The 27,874-nt window shown below is 35.8% G+C and overlaps 1 long non-coding RNA gene across 1 annotated transcript in view; it reads right to left on the minus strand.

Moving 5' to 3' along the window:
* The window catches only part of LOC121367723, a 52,877-nt gene extending 27,097 nt beyond the window's left edge, over positions 1-25,780 (minus strand). Inside the window, exon 1 of the long non-coding RNA XR_005957424.1 lies at positions 25,574-25,780. This is a non-coding gene — a long non-coding RNA (uncharacterized LOC121367723). The remainder of the gene's footprint in view (positions 1-25,573) is intronic.
* Between the last annotated feature and the right edge of the window lie 2,094 nt (positions 25,781-27,874).

Raw genomic sequence — 27,874 nt, forward strand, 5'->3', positions numbered from 1 at the left:
TGTAATATAGTTCGGCTGGAAAAGAGTTCCGTCGGGTGATTGTTATGGAGAGAATATTAATACTGTCAAGTTCACCAGAATATAACATGTGGTTTTTGCGATTTTTATCTTTAAATTAAAAGTGCTGATCGTCAGCTCAGTTTTAACTACGGCCATATTTTGTGTATTCCACTGCCCCTTTCCTTTCTCTACTTTGAATTCCATCTCATTTCTTAGAGATCTGGCAACTCCTCCTATCTTTCAACTTCTTCACTGTCCACCTCCACATCCCAGTCCTTGTCTCAAAAACAGCAGCAAGGCCCTATCTCTTGTTGCTATGTGTGCGAATCACCTGCTAATTCCCTTCAGCTTTAGCTGTGGGCGTAGTCTGATCACTTCGTAGAATGTTCAGTGATTATTTCTGGCTACGGTCTATGGGTAATTATGGTCATTTAGTGTCTAACATATAATTAGTCTAAAAAAGTCACAGAACAGCACATACCACGGCATAACATGTATCAGCGGTGCAACACTGGTTGGTACTGGGGGAAAGAGAGGGGTCCACCGAGAGTGATCGATCTTACGACCCATGACACCTATAGCGAGCGCTCCGCCAGCGAATTTCAATCACCCGACCCATCAGCCGATGTGGGGTTTTTGTGCTGGGGTTTAATTAAACGTGCACTCATTCATTGATGCATCCCGCCGATATATATTTTTTGATAGAACAAGACTTAATGTTATTGCCGTATCTAGTGCAGTACAAAGTGTATCAGAGCAGACGTTCTAAAGTTAGAACAATGAACCTTCTTGGCACATGTTTAGATACGGTAACCACAGCACACTGCCCCCTGTCACTAATACCTGGTGAGATCTCACACCTGGACCCCCCAGGAAAGCAGCCCGCCTTTTAAAGATGTTTTGTTTCGCACAGAATCACTCACCATGTTTTATAATCAGTCCCGATAAAACGGGGTCAGTCAGAATCGTTGTTCCGGGGTCCCTGCATGTAGACGTAATGTCTTCGTTGATTTTTACATTTTAGAAGTTTGGTTTTAGAAGGAGGGAGAGACAGCGACAGAGATACACAGAGAGAGAGAGAGAGAGAGAGAGAGAGAGAGAGAGAGAGAGAGAGAGAGAGAGAGAGAGAGAGAGAGTATAAAAGGAGAGTGAGACTGGAATACAGACAGGGAGACAAAGCTAGGGAATGGGGGAGAGAGAGAGAGAGAGAGAGAGAGAGAGAGAGAGAGAGAGAGAGAGAGAGAGAGAGAGAGAGGACAACTGACAAAAGTAGACAGAAACAGACAAGACAGGGAGACAAAGACGGAGAGAATCAGAAAGAGAAAAGCAGACAGGTTGTTCCTATTAAAAGTTTCAATAAAGGGATTTTTATATGTCCTTTTCATGAAAGTACATACCACGACCTTTGTTGTATCAGTTTTGGGATAGAAAAACAGACCACAAGTTCACTGAGCGAGCGCCCTTTCACTAAACTCCATTCCTCCCCTCCCTCCCCACCCGTATTCCTGCCCCTGTGAAGAAGAAAGAAATTAATGAAAGTTCACATTCCTGGTACGACTTGAGAACCAGTATGGTAACCTTTACAGTAAAAACAATTGGGTCAAAGTGTCTAATAAAACCCACACAAAAGCTCTAGTAGTGGGTCTACTTGAATACACAATGTTCTCTTGGTTATACCAGATCGGCCACGTTACTCCCACACCACCTGGCGTGGGCCCTCATCTGTAGGTAAACAACAATATTATGATTGTTCAGCCTGCCTTGTCGATGATGTAGGTCTAGTTCCAGAGGTAACACAAGACAACCTCGAGTGGGCTGTGTTGATGAACTTTAACATAATACTGTTATAAACCGATTTCATTACATAGTTCGCAGCGGTGTGGAAAATCGGTTCTGTTTAGAGGAATCGTAAATGTTCGGATGTATTCGTCAATTATCATGAGCCATGATGCATCAGTGATATGAGACGATTTCTTTATGATGATTATGATGAAGATGATGATAATGATGTTGATGATGTCGCAACATGAGCTACCTTTACAGAACAGTATATTTTATATGCACCTTTCCCACAGGCAAGTAAGCACATGCTATGATGACCTCTTTGTACTTGGCTTCGATGGCGTGATGATTAAGCCATCAGCCATTATGCTGGCAGATACTGGGTTCGTATCCGTGTGCTGGCGTCTACCCAGATTGAGCTTTGAGGAGTTGTAAGAACACTTCTTTCTCACTAATGACGACCAGACTTCCTATTAACGCATCTTCTGTACAGGCCAGATAGCTGATATGTTTGCCCAAGATAGCGTGCTTGAAACTTAATTGAATAGAGGCACGAAAAGCATGTCAACTCCAATTCCTCATGCCCACATTCATTCAAGGTTCAGGCATGAACTGGTACATCAAAGGCCGTGGTATATAAAAGATCCCTTGCTGCTACTCGAAAAAAGTATCCCATGAAGTGGCGACAGCGGGTTTCCTCTCTCAATATATGTGTGGTCCTTAACCATACGTCCAACGCCACATAACCGTAAATAAAAAGTGTTGAGTGCGTCGTTAAATAAAACATTTCATTCCTTCATTCCTTCGTATACAAAACACTGTGTATTACCCAGGACAAAGCCGTGGAAAGACAATAGGTTTTGCTGCATTTAAACGTCTGAAATTAAGCTCACAATTTACGGTCGTAAGTGAATCTGTATCACCTTTCCCCCGTAAAATTAGATAAAATTTAAACGCTCTGACACAGCGTCAAGTGTCGAAAAATAATTAAAACTGTTATCTACACGGCAGGTCTTGTTTGTTTAATTCTACTTGAACTGGCGCTGAGGGCATGTAGGCCGTGTTAATTATTGAAATAAAACCATACTTGGGTCATGATTAAAGAAGTAAAAACAGGCGGTCATAAACAAAGTGGGTGGTAAACGACCTGAGCTGATTCAGCTGCAATAAAAAAAGGAATGTTAGTTAGCGATATCACAACACATTGTATAATGAGCTTCTATTAAACTTATATTAATCATGTTGATGTTACGATATATTTTCTTTTCTAGAGTTAAGAGAAGAAACCTGCAACCACCACATAGTAGCAAAGGACTATTTAAATGCATTTACTCACAAACAAGACAGCACTGACCACGGCCATCATATAAAAGTCGTGGAGCACTTGTTGAAAATGTGTCCATTTTTTTTTTTAAAACGACGCTTACAACAGCTAAATAAATTGTTCAAGTTAAAAAAAGAAAAACCCAACTTTAAAAAAACCATGATTAAATGCGACACGTAGAACAATAAAATATACACAAATATATTGTTAACACACAAGCTTTACTTCCAAAGAATAACGTTCTAAATAATTATCAGCAATTATGATTTCTTGCTCAGTTCAAAAACAGTAACACCAAATTTTATAAGTTTATTTGTTGCCTTAAGTTTTACAACTCATCAGCCTAAATAGTTCATATTATATATTTTGAATATGTAATAACAAAACAACACAGTTATACTAGTAATTAACATTCTTGCTGAATACGAAACACAAATAACCTGGCATCGATATTAATACACGTCTTTGTGGCACTTCAATAAAATGGCCCGCCGGATAATCTTAAAACTGCGCGCCTAATTCTGGAAATAAGGACACGCGCCGTTATGACGATTGTAGCGATGCTAATTTATACGCTGAAAGGGAGGAAGTCACGTAAGAATTGAATATCGCCGTCTGTGATTAATCTCGAATATTACCGTAAGATTTCAGAAGCACGGCCGATGAATCTTCTCTCACTCTTTACACAGGCAACATGACGCCAGTCGTATGATGGAGGGTTCGTCTTGGCCCGTGATATGTCAAGAAATTTTCTCTCGGTGTCTCATAGATTATAAGTAATTAAAAGAAAAATTTGCTCGACATCCGTACAGAAGAATATATACCCGTGTTCAGTGATAGAGAATGACGCTAACGTTCTCGAACTATTTGACTGATCCTTGAAGAGTTCATTTGGTTTAACGTGAAGCGTAGAAACGAACCTAGCGAACGTTCTTTTGGTCGGTTGGCGTGAACTTATCTCCGGTATCTGGGTAACCAACAATCTGTGGTGTTATGGTCAAGCCGTCGGCCTTAAAGGCTCTTGGGTACTGGGATCGCACCTCAGTACTGGTTCCCATCCAGGGTGAGTTTTGACAGGTTAATGGGTAGATGCAGGCACAAGCAATGCCCCACGACTGGTATATCAAAGGCCGTGGTATGTGCTGTCCTGTCTGTGGGAAAGTGCATATAAAAGATCCCTTGCTAATAATGGAAAAATGTAGCAGACTATACGTAACCCAATGGTAAAGCATCCGCTTGATGCGCGGTCGGTCAGAGATCGATCCCCATCGGTGGGCCCATCGGACTATTTCTCGTTCCAGCCAGTGCACCACGACTGGTATATCAAAGGCCGTGGTATATGCTATCCTGTCAGGTCAGGTCAGGTCAGAGGGTTTTATGTGTACATTCAGAGCAGGCGGCTCCTGCGTCCAGTACAGGAAAGGGTTAGGATGGGTGGGTGAGAGAAGGGACCGCCTGCACTGGGTCTTGGCCACCATATGTTGTGGCATGACGTGGGTTGTGGTGGCATTTGGTAAACAGGGCAGCTTCATGGATACGGAGAGTTTGAAGGGAAGAAAATATTACCATTATATAGAGGCAAATGTGGAACAGGATAGGCTGGTTAAGGAAGCACACCAATAAAAAAAGGGCACTTCTAATTTTCTTTTCATACAAAGTTTAATGTATGTATTTTACCCATTTTATAAAGGTTACCTTTTGTAAATTTTAAATATTGGTGTATTATTGTATTTACAGCAGAACAACAGTAACAAACAAAACAAGAAAAAAAAAGAAAAAAAAGAAAGAAAAAAGAGGAAAAACCCCAACAACTTGAAAAAGCACTATGATTATATAACCAGGTTGTTAGGGTTATCAAGTGTGGTCCCAGTCCCTTTAAACAAATCTGATAAAAGTAATCAGTCAATTAGATTTGGCAAATTTGATCTGCGTCAGTTCCGAACATCACGACCGTCTCGCAATCAAACTTGGGAGGAAAAATACGATAAAAACACAAAGAAACATTTCGAATTAAATGTAAACCTAGTTTGATTACCCCAAACATCGTGCAAGGCTAAACGAGGATGAGCCGTATTTTCGTATCACACGATCAAAAACACGAGGCGCACGAACCATTTCCCGCCATCATTTCCTCGACGGGAGAAGGGAAACACCCAATTCCAACAAATATTGCGCCGATTGTTGGAGTAGATTGCATGAAACATTCCGAAACATCTCATCAACTGGTTCCAGGACGCTAGCAGATAAATGTTATTGATAAATACGCCACTTGATACCAATTTCAGAAAGAGGGGTAATTGAATTTGAACTCTAAATCGATCTTGGCCTGTGTTGGTTTGCTTTCTGAATTCAGCCGCCATGAGTCACGTTGCTATCCGACAGATACGATCGCTAGTCCGCAGCGAAAGTTAATACCGCACCAAAAATGTTATGAGTATGCTCCGTCCATAGATGGCGCTTCGGAGTCGGGAAAGCTAGAAAGTTAATTATCCACAGAATATGATTTATCACTCAAGTACAAAAGCAACAGATTGGTTAAAGTTCACTTTTGATTGTACTCGTATAATGGGATTTACTCTTTGATTGCTTGTTGTGCGAAAGAAATTTATTTTAGATTTCCAATTGTTGATTTCATCAATGTGTCTGTTGGAGGACAGCGCGTCTGATAAAGTGAACTTAATATTGGGTAGATGGGAAGATTTCCTTTACGTGTTTACAAAGCTTGCAAGACAAATGACGGGGGTATGAATTAAATTAAGTGTTTACAAACATCCACTGCGCGTATAGATTTGGTTTGGTTTCCGTGTAGGTCTACGAGAAACCAACTTGTTCACTTTTGAATCCTAATCTATTTTTAAAACATGCATATTTATTATTCATTTATTCCTGTTTAAAGTTCATTCATTCATTCATTTATTGTTCGTTCGTTCGTTCATTCATTCATTCGTTATTTTTTCCATTCATTAATTTCTTTCTTTTGTTCATCCATTCGTCCCTTCTTAACCAAACACTGCATGTTTGTCTGCATTTTTCTGCTACATTTAATTTACCACTTACATCAAAGGTCGTGTTAATGGGAAGTACACATAAGAGATAAAATATATTTTGCTACTTTATTGGTAGGAAAAGCATGTCCTGGTAAATAATCTCTCTCTCTCTCTCTCTCTCTCTCTCTCTCTCTCTCTCTCTCTCTCTCTCTCTCTCTCTCTCTCTCTCTCTCTCTCTCTCTCTCTCTCTCTCTCTGTCTTCCTAAATTTTCGAATTAGCGATAAGTGTCGAATTATCCATACGCATGTTAGACACCAAATAGCCCTAGTTTAAAATGTATTGTGGGAACATCTTTAGTCTAACTATATTCACTTCTACAAAACCGGTAGATACCTTTATTTAATACAAAATGGTGTTTGATTAAATGCCGATATTTATGTCCAAGCTAACCAACATCGTTGTCATCGTCGTCGTCTTTCTCATCACCATCATCACCATCATCATCATCATCATAATCAACATGATAGTCATTGGCGTAATCGTCGATATTGTCATTACCATCATCATCATCATCGTTATCATTATCATCATCCTCGTCGTAGTCGTAGTTATTTTATGAGCCTTTTGAGCTGTAACCAGCCATTAGTGAAAAGTACGAAAACATAGCGTGATACAAACGAGTAACCACACCACTATAAGAATATCGTTTTGCACAGACCCGGCATTACGTATTAATATATTCCGCCGCTATTTGCATAAGCTTACCCAGGGACTATCAAATGGCTGACACAGATATTGTAAATTAATAAACAATACAGCTTGGTCTGTTTGTGGCTATCGGAGGGCTGTCTCAGAGACGATAACATGGGTAATTCAGCTATTCAAAATTTGTTTCCCATATTGATTACACAATTTGCCATTTTTCCAGTTACAAACATGGTTTCCAGTAGATCCAATGATCTATTAAAATGCGTTAACCACCCACCCACATCCAAATCCCAAAACATCCACATTCCAGCCACCAAGTGACCATTTGTAGAACTTTCCCAAATCAGTAAAACAAAAGCTATATAATTTCACACTTTTACGTTAGACTTTTACATAAATACATTATTATTATATGCCTTTTTAATAGTCATGTCCTGTATTTATGTTCTGAATAAGGTAACCGCTTACATTTTCATATTGATGTTCATCACTTAATTTTTGAATTTACCATTGTTTGACATCGAATAGCCAATGTATTTTTCGTGCTGGGGTGTCGTTAAACATTCATTCATTCATTCATTCATTTTGAATACGGCAATTGCATGAAATATATATATTAGAGTGATGCAAAAGACCTTTAAAAAAGACAAAAACAAAAAAACCTTTTAAATGATAGGACTTTTTTGCTCAAAACAAATCCAATGTGATTTGTCCGAGCCTGTAATACAAGGTTTATGAGTGTTTGGACTTCATAATCATGATTTTAAAACGTATGTGGCATAATTGATACTCCATATTTAAATTGGAATCAGTTCTTGGTAACCGGCCTCGGTGGCGTAGTGGTTAGGCCATCGGTCTACAGGCTGGTAGGTACTGGGTTCGGATGGGATTTTTAAATCCAGATACCGACTCCAAACCCTGAGTGAGTGCTCCGCAAGGCTCAATGGGTATGTGTAAACCACTTGCACCGACCAGTGATCCATAACTGGTTCAACAAAGGCCATGGTTTGTGCTATCCTGCCTGTGGGAAGCGCAAATAAAAGATCCCTTGCTGCTAATCGGAAAGAGTAGCCCATGTAGTGGCGACAGCGGGGTTCCTCTTAAAATCTGTGTTGTCCGTAACCATATGTCTGACGCCATATAACCGAAAATAAAATGTGTTGAGTGCGTCGTTAAATAAAACATTTCTTTCTTTCTTTCAGTTCTTGGTGCAAAAGTTACACATCTAAACTATGACATTTATTTAACAAACAGGAACTATTTCCCTGGTAATATTAAAAATGCATGTACCGGTAGTATATTAGTAATATAAAACTCCCGAATAGTTTAAAACCGTTTTATTTTTATTGGCGCATAACAAAGAACAATAAATATGTGCTTAAAACTAGATGAAAAAGAACATCATTTTCCTCTCCTTTTATTGATATGATAACAAATACATCTCGAAGCTATGAATATTTATGACATAATATTTAATGAGACAATAATAGTGAAGATTACATAACTACTTGCTCATCAGAGGGCGGATTCAATGGGATGTAGCAAAATAGTTGCACTCGTTATTTAACAATCGTTCTATTTTTACCTTTTCATTAAATTAATATTCCAATATACTTGCAATAATGTGCATTAAATATAATTAAATAGGCATACCAATATAAAGCCGTCACCTTTAACTCACCGCAGTGCAGCACTCAACGCCTGGATAGGAAAGCGTGTTGGCAACAAAATAATGAAATGAAGATGAAGAGTTTATGCATGTTTGTTCTTTATAACTTTTTCAACTTGCAATATTCCCAAATTTCTCAGTCCAAATAAACTTCTTGAGTGTCATTTGATAAATAAGCGATTTGACTACTGTTCTATTTTGGTAAACGATTTTACATTTTTAAACTCGCAATATCCAGAAATTGATCATTAAGCGATTTGTTCGCAATATTCTGTTATAATAATATGTCAACATCTTCAAGAAATAAATAAACATTATTGAAAACTTCAAAGATATTAACAATATGATTAATAAATCTGAATAACAAAAACCGTATTCCGTGATCAAAATTGTATCTCTACACAAGGCAAAGTCGAAAGGATATTTTAGCCAAAACCATGATTGCTTCCATGATCCACTATCAGGTGTTCCTCCCTGGAAGGACGTCCACTCCCTAGGAGATCCATAACAAGGTGTTTTATCCATCCCTCGTACAACGCCTCTAGGAAGACTGCCACTCCCAAGACTAGCTTAGAAAAGTTATTATCTAATTATATTTCAAATAAATTATATTTGCTTCCGATTGACAAGGTGGTCAATCAAACCACCAACAAGTGTTCCATGACGTTTGATTTTAAGAATCAAGATAAACTGACGAAAGTTACTTCATACTTTCTGTCAAATATGATCTACATCTCATTACGTGACTCACGTGATATGGTTGCAGACTTCACTCAGTGTTATTAAAAATCACATTAGTAGAAAACATGAAATATTCTCTCCATATTAAGCGCCAAAATCCAATATAAGGATTAATTTTTAAAAACTTCTTTGAATGAAATACGGCTAACACTATTCCTGTATTCAACATCAATTGATATCGACAGCTACTAAATCCACTTTAAACGAAGAAGTTTGTTTTGTTTAACGACACCACTAGAGCACATTGATGTATTAATCATCGGCTATTGGATGTCATACATATGGTAATTTCGACATATAGTCTTAGAGAGGAAACCAGCTACATTTTTTCCATTAGTAGCAGGGATCTTTTATATGCACCATCCCACAAGCAGTATAGCACATACCACGGCCTTTGGTATACCAGTCGTGGTGCACTGGCTGGAACGAGAAATAGTTCAATAGGCCCACCGACGGGGATCGATCCCAGATCGGCGGCGCATCAAGCAGGCACTTTACCACTGAGCTACGTCCCGCCATTTAAACGAATGTTATACATATCATTATAACAGTTGTGATCATTTACAACGTACATGTATTAGTACTTTTGTCAGGGTCGTTTTCTAAGTGCGCGAGTTTTGACGCGGGGAAAGCGAGAACAGATTATATGTCCGTTTTCCGGGTGCCGCGTAGGGTAATTTTATTAACGTGCCTATACCCAATCAATGTTCAGGCACTGCCGCGTGAAAACTGCTTTTATAACGCACATGGGGAAAATGGTCCTAATATGAAGAGTTTAAGAATGTAAACATATAATAGCTGTTATTTTAAAATTAAATATCATTAAAATCACCATAAAAAAAATTTAAAATCACCATAAAAAAAACCTACAACCTCCCCCTCCCCCCAAAAAAGACCCCCCCCCCCTAAAAAAAACCCCCAAAGATCGCCACTTTCACCACCTCAAATGAATTGCATTCAGAATCATGTCTTAAGAACAAATCAATAATATCTTTGATTGTTATTGTCCTTATAATTTTAATAGAGTTGTCCCTTTCTAGCCCTAACGTTTCTCCTTCAAACGATTAAATAATCTTTCTGTCCCTTATGAAAGAAAACTACCAAACGAGGCAAGTCAATAATGTCTGTTAACATAACGCTGAAGTGTTTAATTATGCTAATTATCTTCATATGACACATCGCGCTGTCACTTTTAACGAGCTTTTCTTTTTTTATCCATTCTTTTTTATATAGCGTGGTCATGTAATATTTATCACATTAGTTCTAATATCACATTACTACGACCGGGCGATTATGTCTGTCCAAAATGCCAAAACTAGTTGATAGTGATGTCAAGTTGTAACAAACAGCAGGTGACCTTAATTGGCAATACATTCCATATAATGAAATATCTTTCCTTCAAAAATGTCATTCGGCCAGTGTTTTTATGAATATTTGTTGACTGTTAAGACCATGTTTTAAACTCATTTTCTATCATTTCGTTAGGAATTTGGACCATATGATATTTCTGAAATATATTATGTGTCAAAATCTGAGCATCATTTCTCAAATAATTGTTAGACGTATTTCCCAGCAGAAAACGCTCAATGATTTATTTAGCACTTGCACCTAATAACTCTTGTTTAATAGTCATTTTGTAAATTATTTCATATTCATTTCATTCTGTTACATGATGCAGTAACTAGAAATGACATTTAATATTCTAACGCATGTTCAAAACTCAGTAGCTGTGGTTTAGAGAGTCAGCTATTACACGATATTCAAATCACGTAGGGATATGTGACGCGGTGTCTTTTTGAATGGAAATGAAGTCAAACATGAATGACGTCATTTTGGATATCCATCCATAAACTAGTACTTTCTATTTTGTTTTTTGAATGTAAACTTGTTTTTGAAATGTTTTTGTTTGATGACTATTAATGCATACGTCAATTATGGAGTGTTACCCTAGTGACCTACGTTTGCTTAACTGTCAATAAACATAATGCCGTGACCTCGATTAATTTTACAACTAATTTGCAAAGTTATCAAATTCTGAAAGTTTGTGATTTTTAAAAATATCACATATTTTGATTACACTGGATATGCTAGCTATTATATGATAAATAGAGATTATTACACGAGCTTGTGTGTCGTACTGATTTTACGAAACAAGTGTGAGGGTTTGTGTTTTGCCCGAGCGAGAGCGAGTATATATATATATATATATATATATATATATATATATATATATATATATATATATATATATATATATATATATCTGTGTGTGTGTGTGTGTGTATATATATATATATATATATATATATATATATATATATATATATATCTGTGTGTGTGTGTGTGTGTGTGTGTATATATATATATATATATATATATATATATATATAACGACCATGTGTTTGTGTGTGTGGTGTGTGTGCGAGTATATATATATATATATATATATATATATATATATATATATATATATATATATATATATATATCTGTGTGTGTGTGTGTGTGTGTGTGTGTGTGTGTGTGTGTGTGTGTGTGTATATATATATATATATATATATACTGATAACGACCATGTCAAAACGTTTCCAACGTAACTAGAAGAAGACGACGAAATGACGTCATATTGGTAAGCGATTACACAGAGGTAAGACTGGAGAAGCCGTATTAAAGGGACATTCCTGAGTTTGTTGCAATTTTAAAGATGTTATCGACTAACAGAAACTTTTTAACGATTGTATTTAATTATCAAATATATTTTCCTGCATAAAATATTAGTGGCTGTATATTAAACGTGTTTCTGATCGTTTTAATATTTATACTAGGTTAAATTTAATTTAATTTCCTATTTGAAGACAAAATCCAGTTTGGGCTTCTTACACATATTAAGACGACCAGAAACACATTAATATACAGACACTGATATTCTAAACAAGAAAATATATTTAATATGTAAGTTTAATCGTAGACATATTTTATTAGTCAGAAACATCTTACAATGCAGCAAACTGTATGTATGTATGTATGTATGTATGTATGTATGTATGTATGTATGTATGTATATTATTTTGAATTCCATTAATGTTTGAGTCTATTAAATGTCTTGTGAACATTTTAGGCCCATTTACCGAACTAATTTTATAATAAAAATAATATAATATTAAAATAGTGACGATTCTTTTGTTGTTCAGTATACATTTAATGCCTTAAAAAATTAACTTATGCAACAAGCTACATAGACGTCATATCCAACTTATTTGACGATATTTTAAAATATGTCACTGAATGATGGCACTGAAGACATAACTCACAGGGAAAGTCTTAGTTCAATTTTAGCTAGCAGTACAGAACAACATTATTATGGTAGCATTACTCAGTGAAGAGAAATGTACATCCTTTATTTATATTAAATTATTAAAAATGATCGAAGATGTTGTACAAATTCTTCTGCAGTAAATAGATGAAAACAACATCATCATCAAAAACAAGACCAAGAAGAATAGCAAAAACAGCCAAAAAGCAATAAAAACAACACCCTCCCTGCAAAAAAAGAAAAAAAAGAAAAAAAAGCACAAAACAAAAAAGAAAAGAAAAGAAAAACACGCCAAAAACCACTATCAACAACTAAAAAAAAAAAAACCCACCATAGATTTATATATAGTATACCTATTTTTTATCCTTTAAAAATATATTCTGCTGAAAAGTTTATGCGGCTGGGCTATGACTAAAAACAGGTTTTTAAATTAAACATTATTCCGTTAGAATTTATGTTATTTTCATGCGTTTTTCTAATGTCAGTATATTATATTAGGAATACAAAACAAAATGTATTCTATACAACCTTTAAAATATTGTTAACAAATGTCATAATGGTATGCCATTAAAACATAACGTCTATTGATCCTAATTATTTTCTAAGGAAAATGCGACAAAAATAAATAAGTAAATAAATAAAAATAACTTGAATTATAATTTCAATATTGTAATTATGCTATTTCAGCGCTATATTTTAATTGAAAATATATAATTATAATACATAGTTTGTTTCGTGCTAGTTATGTGTTAAAATAATATGCATTGTACATATATATATACATATACATATACATATACATATACATGCAGTTTGAAAAAGAAGTAGATTATTAACAATACTAACAACACTTATATTTTCATATATAAACGTATTTCAGGAATTATGATATAATTTAAATATGTATTCAATAATTAACAAATGTGAAACGTGTGTGTATGTGCATGTATGCTTTTTTAATGTTAAAACTGTCCTGTTTTACTTTCTCTCTCTCTCTCTCTCTCTCTCTCTCTCTCTCTCTCTCTCTCTCTCTCTCTCTCTCTCTCTCTCTCCATCTCTCTCTCTCTTTTCTGTCTCTTCTTTCTCACTTCTATCTCTCCCTCCCTCTTTTTATGGAAAAATGTACAATCAATCTGAACATATTTAGTCTAACCATACTCATTATGTATTATATATATATATATAATGTTATTTATGTTCAACACTATCTGTAAGATAGTGATTAAAGGCCCCATCCCCGACACTATCGACATTTCTGGGCTAATAATAAAAAAAAAAGTGAAACGTTAATTAGGCTATTCTTAAAATGAATACATTGTATCACATATCAGTATGTATTTGATTCTTAAATCAGAAATTAATATTCATTATTGGGGAGGGGGTTAATATCCAAATTCGACTAAGAAAACAATAAATATCTTACTTAATATGTATAGATACTATTAAATTAACTATGCAATAATTAGTTTAAGTTAGTCAAAATTAATTTAAAATATATTCTCTTTGAACAAAGAAACATGCGTTCAAACATTCAAGAGGGGATTTAACGATTGTGACAACTTTTGTGAATTTCCATAACTTCTCGGAAATATTATTAATAATAAAGCCATTGTTAACAACGTCATACATTCTTTCCAATAATTAGTCGCACAAACGCATTTTCGTTCAAAGAATTGGCCATCAGAGACCTTTACTGGATGGACACTTAATCCAAAAGGATGACAATCCCAAATCTCTCACACTTTTAATTATACCAGTTTGACTAATATATGTTACTATGGACGTAAAACCGGACAAAAAACGAGTTGCAATTAATATGCACAGAAATCTAGGAAACACTATCGCTATTTAGTTCTGTTTTTAAATTTCAACTGAGAAATTCGACCCAAGATCAATATGAGAGCCCGATGATTCAACACATGAAAGATTCCCCCATATTTCGGATTGCAATACTCAAATATGACAATCCCCTTATGAATAAATTTCGATAGTGTTTTGCATCAAGCACGTGCGCACGCGCGTGAAAAGATCAATACTTGAATCTCTGTTAAGATGAGACCCTGGACGGTTCTTCCGATATTTGACCGGTCCGCCACAACTGGGCCTTCAGCGAAACTTTGAAGAATGTTCGGAAATGAGGACGTCTTTCGGTATTTTCCAGTCAAGGTCATAATTAAACACTTGTAACGTTTACTTAGATTTAATCACGTGCAGATTTATATAAATATATATGTATATATGAATATGATTTTCAAAACTTTTTTTTTCTTTAGATTGCAGACGTCAATGAATTGATCGAAAATTGCAATTGACGTTCTTACGGAATCGGATCGAAGTATTCTTGGTGTTTGTTAAATACCAACATGAGGTAAGCTTTATTGTTTATTGTTTATTGTTTGTGTTTAATGTTTATATTTAATATTCTAAAACGTTGTTATTATGCATTAAATGTTATTAAATAATTTTATTCTTCACACCATATATTGAAAAACAATTTTTAAAGTTATATAATAATCAGACTCAAACGAAAAGGAAAGAAACAAGAAGACGGAAAAAAGGAGAGGAAAAAGAAGAAAAGAAAGAAAAACCCACAACTAAATAATATATTTAACAAAACTTTATAATGCACCGCTGCCACCAAACAGATGAAGTGTAAATTTGACTCGTATACTTTGGTAGGCAGAGTAGCAGACAAATACTCTTGAAGTTCATGGAAGGCATATTTTAGATTCCGGTTAATTATCTGCTTTTCCTTGTCAATCTTCAACCGGCATGTGTTGGTGAACATCTCGAGTTAATATTTATCTAGACCGACACTTACCTGTTGAGAGAGAAGCGCGTTAACCTTGCCGTGAGGTCAGCAATTGCAAATTGCTCATTGGTCAATGTTCGAAAAGTTTGTAACCTAGAAAACTAATGTTTGTTGTGTTTATGTACTTGAGACGAGTATTCAGTAGACCAGATGGTTAACATCATGGACTGCGATATTAAAGAAATATATAGTCTGCTTTCTGCAGTCTTCACCGATTAGATTGGAGTCAAAATATTTTGTTACCATTTAGGTTGTAGTACTCTCTGATAAGACTTTGTGAGGTTTTCCAAAGAACTAAGTCTAGTGGTGCGTTTCTACAAACAAATGAACACTAGTGGGGCGTGGGGTTTTTTTCACTGGTTATTAAAATTTATACAACATAATGCTAAAAACTCGCCCGGGTTGGTTTTTTTGGTGAGGGTTTTAAAATAATTTAGTCTAGTGGAATGTCTCTACAAACAAATGGACACTAGTTTGTTATTTTTTTGGGTTTTTTTTACTGGTTGTTGAAATTCACGCAACAAATTGATAAAAACTCGCTCGCATTTTTCTTGGTGAAGTTTTTAAAAATAATAATAAAGTCCAGTGATGTGTGTACGCAAACAAATGGACAAAACTTTTTTCTGGCTGTTGGAATTCACGCAACATAATCCTAAAAAAAACCGTTTGCGTTTTAGTTTTCTTCATAAGTTAACAACTAATTTGAACTACTACAAACATAAGAACATGAAGAAAAATAATTTAAAGATGTATTAAAATAAATATCTGACACAAGACAATATAAGCAAACTAACATTTAACTGCCTTAAAATAGTGAAGTTAACAGAAGTTCTGTATAGTGGTAAGAAGTAGTATCAGTATCTACTTGCTGCGATAAAGTCGTTTGGCTATGACATTCATGTCGACGTCATTTCAGATCATCTATCGAGTACTGGCATATTATATTCATTTGATAAATACAGGATTTGGGGAGGGGGCCAACTTCGAAATACGAGGGGGTGCGCACCAATAGCACCCTCTACCTGGATCCGCGCCTGGTATTCGTAAATAAAAATTTGCAGTTGTAAGAATAATTGTTTTCAGTGTACTAATATATTTGTATGTAAAGAAGGCCGGACTGACGCAACCATTAAGCCAACTGGATAGTAGTCTAATGTGTCAACATAAGGATGTGAATATATTTAGTATTAGAATTAGCACTTGTCTTATTTCTAATGTGTACAATTTCGGATCCAAGAGAGTTCAGAATATCTTTGCCTACCATCGTTTTATAAAATAATTTCACATTTTTCTGTCAAAACCAATGTGAAAATCGCATGCGTTTTAAGACCCTTACAAAAACGTTTGACAAATTCCATTTGTGTTAGATCGTAAAATTTTCCTTTTAGAATCCCTCGCCCCACCATATATGGTCAGATATTGTGATATAATGTAGTTACAAATGTTTTTATTTATTTATTTATTTATTTTATGTATGCACTAAGGTGAATTGATAGCATTATTTCTAGGTACTATATTAATTCGTTAATAGCACTGTTGGAAACTGTAGAACAATTCCACTCAGCGAACGGGTATATAAAAACCACGTCAAAGTGGTGTTCACTAAACAGGAAATATTAGTTCAAACTGTAGATTTGTAAAACATCTGGCTATTAATTAGATCTAATTAATTTTATTTTTAGTCGGAATGTTTTTTCGGTACTTATAAAGAACATTAACATAAGTACACTCTACACACCTTCTTAAGTAAACTGAAGTTATTCACACTTGTATCGTGCTTTACGGCACACCTGGTGTATTTTATATATTTTAATAATCAACAAATTTTTATAAACTAGTAAACATATAAAACAACACAGAATTAAACTATATTGGTAATGAAAAAAAGTTTGTTTTGTTTAACTACACCACTAGATCTCATTGATTAATTAATCATCGGTTATTGTCAAACATTTGGTAATTTTGACATATAGTCTTAGAGAGGAAATCCGCTACTTGTTTCCATTAGTAGCAAGGGATCTTTATATGCACTATCCCACAGACAGGATAACACATACCACGGTCTTTGATTTACCAGCCGTGGTGCACTGGCTGGAACGAGAAGTAGCCCAATGGACCCACCGACGCGGATCGATCCCAGACCGACCGCTTATCAAGGGAGCGCTTTACCAGTCGGATACGTCCCGCCCTATTAGTAATGAAGACACACATTTTCATTTTCTGCATACGCACTCAGTAAATAGACTCTAATTTGTTCAAACACTCATATATTAATTTTAAGTATAGAATATTAAAAATAAACAGATTCTTAAATATTTCCGGCAATATAAATTATTTACAAGTCAGTTACTGTAGTCGATATCAAACGAAAGGGCGACTCGTTAGTAGAGTGATACACTATTTCCCGTACAGGGCGAACATGCATAATATTACGCCGCGTCTAGTGAAAATTTAATGATGAAATAACATCATCCATACTGGAACTTATAATTTGTACAGTTGAATACATTTCAAAATTAATCGGGAATTTATTATATGAGTTGTAAACGTGATCAAATGTTTTAAAAGAGTCAAATTTCATGAAAGCTTGACTGCATATTCGCGCCTTCCTGGGAAAAATGATATTTTAAACAATTTTCCAGAAACAGAACACAATGATGTTGTAGAGTGAGAAATATATTTCTGTTTTAAAAGTGTTTGTTTTATAGAACAATACACATACTAATTTAGCGGAGTTACTCTAAAGCGAATTCAGTTTAACGTATTATTATTGGCATATTACTCGTTTTGTCCACACATTTGTATTAAGATAATTATGTTATTGTTTTCTAAGTAATTTATTGCATTTTAAAATTTAAATTTATGAAAACTTTACATACGAATATTTTGAATATGTTTTAAATGAGAGTTTGAAAACGGTAAAGCGTTTTCTTTTTGTTATTATAAATATTTTTTTACGTAAATCTTGTTTTGTTAGGAAATTAATATTCGAATATAATTGCAAAAACATTTAAGGTATTTGTTTTAAAAGTGAAAAAGAAATAACGTATTAATGAAATAAAATTCATTTGTAACTATCAGATATCATTGCCCTTAGTAACTGTATAACAATATGTTTACGCATGTTAAGTTTCTTTGAAGATGTTGGTAATAAACATGTGTGTGACTTCAAAACTTTCGCACCTGATCACCGCACCCTTTGTAAACTGTTATAACGCAGGTGTGGGCACTTGTGGTCATTTCCAGTCAAAAACAGGAAATTTCCTGCTCGATAAAAACAGCCAATTCAAATTAAGGAGCGGATGTTTTTGTTTCAGGAATGTGTCTTAGATTTTCTATAATAATTATATGCAAATATTCGAGTTGATAAAATGACTATATTTTCAGAGCAGTATCTAGCTAAACTTTAAACTAAAACTAAACAGTGAACTTGTTTGTACTTCACACAGAGGCAACGGTCCAGCGCCCCATTTTTATAAATATTTTTGAATACATTTAAAAAATGTATTTCTATACTAATATCGTATTCAGTCTTAAACATAAATGTACATGAAAATTAAAGTTTGTTTTGTTTAACGACACGACTAGAACACATTAAATATTAATCATCGGCTATTGGATGTCAAACATTTGGTAATTTTGACATATAGTCTTAGAGAGAAAACCCGCTATATTTTTCCATTAGTAGCAAGGGATCTTTTATATACATCATCCCACAGACAGGATAGCACATACCACGACCTTTGATATACCAGTCTTGGTGTACTTGTTGGAAGGAGAAATAGCCCAATGGGCTAGATGTACATGAAGTTAGTGAATTATTTGTGAAATTATAATTTTATCTTATAAAATAATGGAAAGAAAAGGAACATTTCTCTAACGATACCTCAGCACGTTTTAAACTACGGTCGAGAGATAGAGAGAAGACACTCGTTCCGCCACACAGGCTTCTCCTGCTAATAAGCAGCTGGTTTTGATGGATAAAACCCGATCCATCAAGGATGCTCGATCCTACGACCTATTCCACACCAGGCGAGCGTTCTACCACTGAACTACATCCCGCCAAATTGTTTTAAAGGGACATTCCTGAGTTTGCTGCATTGTAAGATGTTTCCGACTAATAAACTAGTTCTACGATTAAATTTACATATTAAATATATTTTCTTGTTTGGAATATCAGTTTCTGTATATTCTAAGTGTTTCTGGTCGTCTTAATATTTGTAAGAAGCCCAAACTGGATTTCGTACATACGAAAAAATAATATTTTAGGAAATAAAATGAAATTTAACCTAGTGCAAATATTAGAACGATCAGAAACACGTTTAATATGCAGCCACTAATATTTTATGCAGAAAAACATATTTGATATGTAATTACAATCGTTAAAAAGTCTCTTAGTCGATAACATCTTAAAAATTGCAGAAAACTCAGGAATGTCCCTTTAAAGAGAACCCCATCCTTATATTTATAGTAATGCATACTGAATTCCATATATAAATAATATATTTTAATGACAAAGTATGTATAAAATAATGTAATGTATTTACATTACATTATTATTACACTACAATACAATATAACAGTTCAATACAATAAAGTACAGTACAGTAAGGTACAATAGGTACAATACAATACAAATGAATGTATTTTATAACAAAAGATAAGTCGTTTGTTTTCGATACTTTGTTTATGTGGCGCTGTACTAAAACACAATATACGAAACACTATCCTAGTAACTCATGGTCGATAACACACGGGTTCAAATACACTGGTATTCAGGGTGTGTTAAGGATCATCCCGTGCGGAGATTTCCGTTACCAGGCTTTGTGAAGAATGCGTTAAAGAATGTGACATTGTCATCATCCCAGAAACGGATAGCGCTGAAACGCTTTTCTAGAACTTTTACCTTCTATCACTACTACTACTACTACTACTACTACTACTACTACTACTACTACTACTACTACTACTACTACAACAACAACAACTACTATTATTACTACTACTACTACTACGACGACGACGACGACAACAACAAATACTACTACTACGACGACGACGACAAATACTACTACTACTACTACTACTACTACACTACTACTACTACTACTACTAGTGCTATTACTGCTACTGCTGCTACTGCTGCTGCTGCTGCTACTACTACTACTACTGATACTACTACTACTACTGCAACCACTACTGCTACTGCTACTACTACTGCTACTTCTACTGCTCCTGCTTCTGCTACTACTGCTACTACTACTACTACTACTACTACTACTACTACTACTACTACTACTACTACTACTACTACTACTGCTGCTGCTGCTGCTGCTGCTACTGCTACAACAACTACTACTACTACTACTACTGCTGCTGCTACAACTGGTACAACAACAACTACTACTACTACTACTAGTACTACTACTGACACTACAGCTGCTACTACTACTACTACTACTACTACAATTACTAGTCCTCCTCCTACTACTATAATTACTGTAGCCCAGTGGTAAAGCGCTCGCTTGACGCGCGGTCGGTTTAGGATCGATCCCCGTCGATAGCCCCATTGGGCTATTTCTCGTTCCAGCCAGTGCTCCAAAACTGGTGTAACAAAGACCGTGGTGTGTACTATCCTGTCAGTGGGATGGTGTATATAAAAGATCCTTTGCTGCTAATCGAAAAGAGTAGCCCATGAAGTGGAGACAGCGGGTTTCCTCTCTCAATATCTGTGTGTGGTCCTTAACCATATATCTGACGCCATATAACCGTAAATAAAATGTGTTGAGTGCGTCGTTAAATAAAACATTTCCTTCCTTCCTTCAGACGTTTTGAAGAATGTTTATTTTGCGTGTCTGAGAAATGTCTATAATAACGTCTTGTATAATATGTATAGGAGCCGCTCTGCCTCTGGGTCCAATTTCATGAAACGATCGATCGTAGTTATGATTAATAGTATTTAACCTGCTTATATTCGAATAGTTTAGATACGTTCACTGTAGGCAAAATCACAGTTTTGCATTGGATACTGTGTCTAAAGTGAGATCATAGATAGTTACAGTCAAAAGTAGAATAGGACAAGATAAATACACGCATGCTGTCATGGTCGCGAATTCTGACCTTATCTGAGCAATTTTAAAGCTTAACGCATATGAGAGGTATCAGCTGATCAAACTATTACTTGAGACTGTTTGATGCTCTCAGGTTAATTTCTTGACAATTTTGGAAATTTTCGGACATTTTCGATGATCCAGAGAAACTGTGACTAATAACTCGTTAACTCATGATAAACACGAACTCATCGGAGCAATTCCCAAAATAATCTATTTACCACAGAAACATTCAAATTAGATATAATAAAAGTTGGGGTTTTTTTCAGCTAATGTCTTCAAAATTTTGAAAACCAGTAAGTTATAACATAGCCAAGTATAGACATGCTCCACTATTTTCAAGCCTGGATACAAATTTCGACATTCCAAGTTAAAAACAAGTATTTCGTCTACAGTCGGTAGGCCTACATTTCGATAAAAACAAAGGAGGTTAGCCGTAATATGGCAAAATAGGATATGCGTGTATATTATATTCCTATAATGCTAGGTTTGCAGTTTTTAGTCAATAGCTTGGTTTATTTTAGTTCACGAGAAACATTTGAATATTTTATAGGGACCATTACGGCGAAAAGCCGTTAAAAATATGCAAAATCGGCGCCTCTGGGGAGTGTTTATTGGACAGAATTCATGTTGGTAATATCGCCAATCGTTGCTCCCTGTAAACCTACACCCATAACTTGTCACAAGTGACTATCATGTAACACGACCGCCATGATTAAATCTTCCGTTGAGAAACTTTCTCATCTAATTACGTGCGCCTCTCTTGTCAAATTATTCCACTCGTTACAATAAAAAGTCGAAGTATGAGCCGCAATATTGATTGGTGCAACCTTTCCTCATGAATATTCATTAAAGTCGTCTACCCAGCGTTCAAAAAGTCAATACCAGGTAGACGAGAGGTCAGGGGTTAACTGGAAAAGGGGTCAGAGGTTAACGGGAAGCAGGCCAGAGGATATTAACATTGGCGATTATCCTAACGAGATTTGTCACACGCCTGACATGTTAATCTCGTTTGTAATTAGTACTCTATAATAAGGGAGGTGATATCGTGAAGCAGAAACAGCCTGGCTCTGGCTTTGCTAAATTCATCTCATTTGTCGAGTGGTCAAGATTGGCTTAAAAACCCTGGCGCCAATTCCGATCCTCCTTCGCCTGACATCGGTAGGTTTCGGTAGACGACGGGAGATAACTCGTGACAAAGAGGTATTTTTGTTTCCTTGAACCGACCATGCGGTGGTATGCAAGTGTGTGATTATTGCAATACAAGATACGTTATCATTTGGCTGTGATAAATACCTAAATGCCAGTCGATAACATAGAATCCCACACAGATATTAATAAAGTGGACTATAAAAAAATAGTATTCGTGGGATTAAACATGCATATTTATCAAAATAGAAAGCATCCCTGCTGCCAAGGTCACTTTCAGGTCAACGGTCGGTGCGAGATCTTCCGTCGAAAATGTCTTCTGGTTAGTGAAATATAATGAGATGACCGAGCTATCCACGAATTAGGAATGACAGACAGATGAGCAAAAGCCTGTAAAGGTCTTGGCAGGCAAATCATAGAAATTAGAGTTTGACAATGATGTTTTCATCCTCTCATTTAGCAACATGAACGATCATCTAGCTGTGTTCACACTGAGAAACAAAGGTTGCATTACATCAAAATCGGGTTCTTCCGGGTCATAACTGGAGCGTCAGCCATAAATCTTTAAGAAATCAGACCAACATGCACAGCTCTGACTGGAAGTACTAGTAATATATATATATATATATGATATATAGTAATATATATATCACATATACAAATCAACATATATATATATATATATATATCACAATGGTTATTTTTACAAATCAACATGCACAGCTCTGACTGGAAGTACTAGTAATATATATATATCACAATGGTTATTTCTACAAATTACTGTTAGCTATACATAATAAATTTATAATTTTTGTTTTAGAGTAGGGATATCAGTTCCAAGATGTAAAGATCCCACTGTGATTTCTCGTCGAGCTGGGAGCGACTAGTATAAGCGTTATTCAGAGCTATATACGTGTATATACTTTATGACACCCAAGTACTTTAAAACAAAAATTGTTTTGTTTAACGACAAACCTAGAGTACTTTTAGTAATTATTGGCTATTTGATGAAATTCTGATATAGAGTCTTAGAGTGGAAATTCGCTACATTTTTCCATTAGTAGCAAGGGATCTTTTATATGCACCATCCCACAGACAGGATAACACATACCATGGTCTTTGAAATACAAATCGTGGTGCACTGACTGGAACGTGAAATAGCCCAATAGACCCACCGACGGGGATCGAACCTATACCGACCGCGCATCAGGCGAACACTGTCACTGGGCTATGTCCCTCCATTACCCCGACCCCCAAGTCCTGTAAATGATTTATTTAACGACACACTCAACACATTTTATTTACGGTTATATGGCGTCACCCATATTATGGTTAAGGACCACACAGATATTGAGAGAGGAAATCCGCTGTCTCCCCTTCATGGGCTACTCTTTTCGATTAGCAGCAAGGGATCTTTTATATGCACCACCCCACAGACAGGGTAGTATATACCACGGCCTTTGATATACCACTCGTGGTGCACTGGCTGAAACGAGAAATAGCCCAATGGGCCCACCGACGGGGGTCGATCCCATACCGACCGCGCATTGAGCGAGCGCTGTACCACTGGGCTACGTTTCGGGCCCTGTAAATAAAGTACATGTATGTTATTTTGGTTTTGTCTGCACTGTATCCGTTATACATGCATAACCAGTTGCAGCAGTTAAGTACCACGAGGCATGGAAATGTAATTAGGTTAGAACTATTTTATAATATTATTTGATTGTTTTTATCAGGCGACGGCGATCAAGTGACAGCAGCGGAACCGCTGGATCTCGTTACATCAGTAATGTGCCGTCGCGTAATCGCCCTGCGTTATACATTTACAGCGTCGCTTGGTGCGCTATCGGTCTGGGATCGATCTCCGTCGGTGGGCCCATTGGGTTATTTCTTGTTACAGCCAGTGCACCACAACTGGTATATCAAAGGCCGTGGTATGTGCCATCCTGTTTGTGTGATGGTGCATATAAAAAACCCCTTGCTACTAATGAAAAAATGCAGCGGGTTTCCTCTCTAAGACTATATGTCAGAATTACTTAACGTTTGACATCCAATAGCCGATGATTAATAAATTAGTGTGCTCTAGTGGTGTCGTTAAACAAAACAAACAAACTTTTATTAATACTTTACAGAACTTTATCTCTCTCAGATCACCAGATAGTGATACACTGAGCTGGGTTACAAACATATACATCTATCAGTGGCGGATCCAGTGTCCAATCAAACAGGAGTCACAACGAGTCTGTGGATGGGGTAGGATGGATGGTAGTATTAAATATTGTATTTTTTATATTATCACAACAGGCAGGGGCGGATGCAGGATTTACTATGGAGGAGGTGCAATGCTTACAAGCGGCACCTACTAAGAGCATTCAGAAGTCCACTAACAGTGTTAATAACATGTATTATCTATACGGTTATCTTCCATAGAAATATCCAGCTAACCATACTAAACATGTTCCCCACTAAAAACAATAAATGCATTATGTTTATCTGCAAAACACTGGATTTTTCAGGTCTCTTCGAATTGTGGAGGGGGTGGGTACTATTGATGGCATTTTTTACGATTAAATTAATGTAATACCCTAAATTGAACTGAAATGACGTAACCTCGCGAAAATTTCTTGTACAGTCTTATTAATATGCATTAGCATAGCCAGGGTGGAGCATGGAGGCCATGGCTCTCCTCAGTCACCCACCCACCCCTACACACACATAAATAATGTAGGCGGCCCCTCAGTATAAAATAATTTTAAATATTTGTTTTTATATACTTACCCTTTGTGATACCCAATGGCGGATGTGTATTTTTGTGCTGGGGTGTCGTTAAATATTCATTCATTCTTTCATTCAATATAAACAAAAACTTCTACACCAATGCCTACGCACCCCACCTCCGACTTCAACAGTCTTGAATAACAATCAACAATCAATCAAACAAACAAACCAACAAACAAACAAACAAACAGATACTTACCTCAATTCATATATGCACTTAACGCTTGTAGTAAACATTGCAAGAGAACAGCACGGTAGTTAGCATTCATTGGGTAGCATCCATGCACAAATATTTAACATGATTTATACACATTTAAAACAAATATGATTATTAAATCTCAAACAGCGATTCTGTTCTCACATTTCTGAAGTTAAAAACTATATTCCGAAAAATGTACGTAGTATCTCTTTGAAATCAATAATCATATGAAATCCCCAAAGCATTGTTGACGTCACAACAAAGGACTGTTGACGTACACTAATAATCCATTGTCCGTTAAGGGTAGGATTGATTATGCAAACAATATAAAGTACATAAAAAGTATTCATGCATTGAAATAACAGCCAGTTGTTTTTTGTTTGCTTCTCTGTCAAATTCAAAATGTCGCGTCCTCATATATTTGGTGTTTCAGTAATAAACAAAGAAGTAAATTATATTATTTGGATGGCTGCATTTTTGTTTGTTTGTTTTAATGGGGTTTTTTTAGTGGAGGTAGGCATGTAATTCAAGACACATGTACAATATTTACACGTCACAATATTGTCCCTTTAAGTGAATATATATATTAAAGCCGCAATCGAGGTTATTTAACCATTTCGAATACACAACATTTGCCTATACTCGTTATACATCACCCAAACTATGTCATAGATTTCATCTACACCGGCAGCAGCAGAAACAACAGCAGCAACAACAACAACAACAATATTTAACATAAGTTTAATGGGATTTCTAATTTAGGTGCTTACTCAATTTGTTGAGCGTAGAGTAATTTAATTTGAAAAATATATTTAGGGGTCATTAATTTATTCCCACGGAGAGATCACGGGACCCCTGTGACAATCCCTATGATCCGCACCTGAATATATGTTAATTATAGCTGCGGTGTAATATGGACAACTTATGGTGCATACATATTTCATTTCATTTTAGTTTATGTCCGTGCTTATGCCCAATAAAGGTTCAAACACGCTGTCCTGGGCACACACCTCAGCTATCTGGACTGTCTGTCCAGGACAGAGGGTTATTAGTTAGTGAGAGAGAAGTCAGTGTAGTGACCTGAGTCATTAAAACGTACTCCAGAGAGCCGATACTGGGATGCGAACCCACAACGTAATGCCCATATAGACTGGATGCGGCGCGTGTGTGCGGTCCAGCTAAAAAAAAGAAAAAAAAGAAAAACATTAGTTTCAATGAGAGCGCCTAGACTGAATGCGCGCGATGAGTGCGTCTAAAAACGCTTGCGGCCAGCCGAAGTGAAATAATTGTATATTGTGTATATAATCAAAACGCAAGCCGCAGACGCATCAGACGCAATAGTAGGACAGCACGAACGCGCCGCATCCAATCTTTGTGAGCCTTTACCAAACTTTTTACCGATCGGTTAAACTGTAAAGCTAGACCTACTTTTCTATTATTAAAATTAATTATGACATTTGTTTTAATGTTCCATTATTTTTATTAATTTGTAAATGGCGTAACATAATGTGGCTAATGCCTCACGGCAGCTTATTTGACAACTGACAATGTGGGTCAGTGGCGCTAAGAACCGGAAGAGCGCACGCCGAATAAAAGTAGGGCAGCACGGTTTCCCAGATACTATTTCAAAGTAATAGCTCTTGAAAATGTACTAGATGTGCCTTTGACTTATGTGGGTGTTTTGTGTACATTACCGATTATACTGTTGGATTTGAAAATAAACCACGTTTCAGTGCAGAATTCGTCGGAGTAAGTAATTCACCTAACAAACAACATTCGCAAGATCAACATAAAGGCGTTATATGACGGTGCGACTTACGGCAACGATTTGTATTAATAAATGATCAAGTTATATTATAATAATGTTTGCATTATGCGCCTGTCGTAACGTAATTGTATTCCGTATGACTACATTTATATAGTACACAACGAGGGATCAACACAAAAACAAGTGTTTATAATTGCTAAATGGCTGTCAAAAAGAAAATAAAACAATTCAAAACCATGTTCCTAATACACAATATATTAAACAATATTGATTCATAAGTTTTGTTACACTGCATCGCTGCCTCGTTAACAAAATGAGAAATTTAAAAAAATGCAAACATAATCCAAACTTAGTATTCGTCTATAAAATGCTGAATATCAAATTTTACCATTTTCAAAATCGTACAAAAAACAAAAACAACAACAAAAAACACCACTAGAGTACACTGACATATTAATCTTCGGCTATTGGATATCAAACATTTGGTAATTCTTACATTTAATATGCACTTTCCAACTAACAAGGTAGCACAT

The sequence above is a fragment of the Gigantopelta aegis genome, chromosome 3 (genome assembly GCF_016097555.1).
Source record: "Gigantopelta aegis isolate Gae_Host chromosome 3, Gae_host_genome, whole genome shotgun sequence".
NCBI lineage: Eukaryota > Metazoa > Mollusca > Gastropoda > Neomphalida > Peltospiridae > Gigantopelta > Gigantopelta aegis.